Source organism: Danio rerio, chromosome 6 (genome assembly GCF_052040795.2).
Source record: "Danio rerio strain M-AB ecotype USA chromosome 6, GRCz13ab, whole genome shotgun sequence".
In the NCBI taxonomy this organism is placed as follows: Eukaryota; Metazoa; Chordata; class Actinopteri; order Cypriniformes; family Danionidae; genus Danio; species Danio rerio.
The window spans coordinates 49,650,001-49,652,500 of NC_141026.1; the positions used below are offsets into that span (position 1 = coordinate 49,650,001).

General features: G+C 37.2%; 1 protein-coding gene across 7 annotated transcripts in view; it reads right to left on the reverse strand.

Moving 5' to 3' along the window:
• Positions 1-2,500, reverse strand: part of magi3b (membrane associated guanylate kinase, WW and PDZ domain containing 3b) — a 277,434-nt gene that overhangs the window by 55,190 nt on the left and 219,744 nt on the right. The window lies entirely within an intron of this gene.

Genomic DNA, 2,500 nt, shown 5'->3' on the forward strand with positions numbered 1-2,500 from the left:
GCTTAAAATGTACTGTATTATCTTAGATTTTTCTCTTAAAGGGCCATGACACCCCCCACTTTCAGTTCAAGTCTACCTCAGAATTTTTTCAGAAGATGCATCATAATGGGCGTGGAGCTTCATGATCAGAGGCAGGAGTGGGCGTGGCCAGCAGAGCAGAGGAAAAGGAGGGGAGCGAACAATTGTTGTCAGTCGGCTCACAAAATGAGACACAAACCGTGAGGAGACGCATGATTTTATAGTTAACAAAGTTAAAATGCAAAGAAACAAACAGTGATTTAATGCCCTGCTACATTTGTTATTCGTAATTAATATTCAGACAACTACAATTTCTATCATTATAAAAATAATCGAGCGTGCGTCATTACTGCCGAAATATTGGTACAGTGCTCCCAGGACGCAAGTCATTCAACAATGTATGAACATTGAGATGCAGGGATATCAATAGTTCACATGAATCATTCATAATGGAGATTCATTAACGAATGAATCACTCCCTCTGTAAGTGAAAGGGGGTGTGTTTTAGGACATATGGGTTAGACAAAATTTAACAGGAAGGGAGGATAATACATTTGCATGCTCATAAACACAAAGCTCCTCGTAGGCAATAAAATGAAATGCAACATAATATTATTCTATATAATATAATATAATATAATATAATATAATATAATATAATATAATATAATATAATATAATATAGGCGAGGCAGTGGCGCAGTAGGTAGTGCTGTTGCCTCACAGCAAGAAGGTCGCTGGTTCGAACCTTGGCTCAGTTGGAGTTTCTGTGTGGAGTTTGCATGTTCTCCCTGCCTTCGCGTGGGTTTCCTCCGGGTGCTCCGGTTTCCCCCACAGTCCAAAGACATGCGGTACAGGTAAATTGGGTAGGCTAAATTGTCCATAGTGTATGAGTCTGTGTGTGAATGTGTGTGTGGATGTTTCCCAGAGATGGGTTGTGGCTGGAAGGGCATCCGCTGCGTAAAAACTTGCTGGATAAGTTGGCGGTTCATTCCGCTGTGGGGACCCATGATTAATAAAGGGACTAAGCCAACAAGAAAATGATTGAATGAATAATATAATATAATATAATATAATATAATATAATATAATATAATATAATATAATATAATATAATATAATATAATATAATATAATGTAATATAATATAATATATACAACATTCTGTCTCGTTCTTGAATCTGATTGGCTGATAGCTGTGCGATATTCTGCAATATTAGAACTCGTACAGCCTCTTCACCCTACTCCGCCCACACAGAGTGATAACAGACCAATCAACTTACTACAGTTTTACAAATATTGCAGCTGTTGGACAACATGATGTGCTTTTGAGGCTTTTTACTCGAGAATGTAGTTGTTTAGGTTGCAACTATGCAGTTTATTTATAAAGGTAGTGCCTGTTTAAAATATTTATAATTTCTGAAAGACAGCGTGTCTGCATCCATCAGCCTGTCATTGAGAAGAGCCGAATGAAAGACAGCTGAAGTTGTCCATCCATAAGATGGTGACAGTGACCGCATAATAAGCCCTTAGAGGAGAAAAGATCAGTATATTTTCAAACTACAGCTGATCAAATCATTATAAAACAGGTAAGTGACTTTCTAAGTCCACCTCTTTCTTTTGAATGTTTCAGTGCTGTATTTATACCACATAATTGAAAGTGTTTTGAGGGTGAGATGGGACTTGCATATCAGGAATGTGTGTATTTTGTGTTGGTCACTCGTTATATAACTCTGAGTTACTTTTGGTTGGCCATCTGTTTGTTTCTGAGTCATTTGTTTTCATTACTGCAGACTAATTCACAAAAAGGAAAGAAGAAATGCCCGCATGTGTTGAGCCTTTTTCCTTTTCCGAAACAACAGCTATCTGGTAGTGTTGCCTTTGCTTTGGCTTTTTCTAGGTTAATTATTGTGATCTTCCGATTGCAACAGAGAAATACTGGGAAATCTCTGTAGACTGATGGCACTTCGTGCGGTTCAGCCTTATAATCTTAAAATGTAAGCAAAATCGCCTGTTTTGTTATCACTTTAGACATTACTCTAGGGAATCATTCAAATACTAGCTCTAAAGTGACGTTAGTGAATTAACAATGGTTCCTGCTGTTCTGACAACAGCTGCATTTGTGAAGGATTATGCCCAGTATCACACTTGTATCAGTGCAATATGGCTGTATATTGTGAGTGGTGGGACACAAAGCACACCTCCCACCAGTGATAGCCAGTACGCCACTGCACCTTGGTCCCACATTCATTTAAAAAATGTTGAAGTCAGAATTATTAGCCTCCAATTTAATTTTGTTTTCTTTTTTAAATACTTCCCAAATGATGTTAAACAGAGCAAGGAAGTTTTCACAGCACAGTATGTCTGATAATATTTTTTTTTTCTCGGGAATGTCTTATTTGCTTTATTTCAGCCAGAATAAAATCAGTTTTTAAATTTTTTTAAAAACATTTTAAGGTCAAAATTATTAGCCCCTTTAGGCT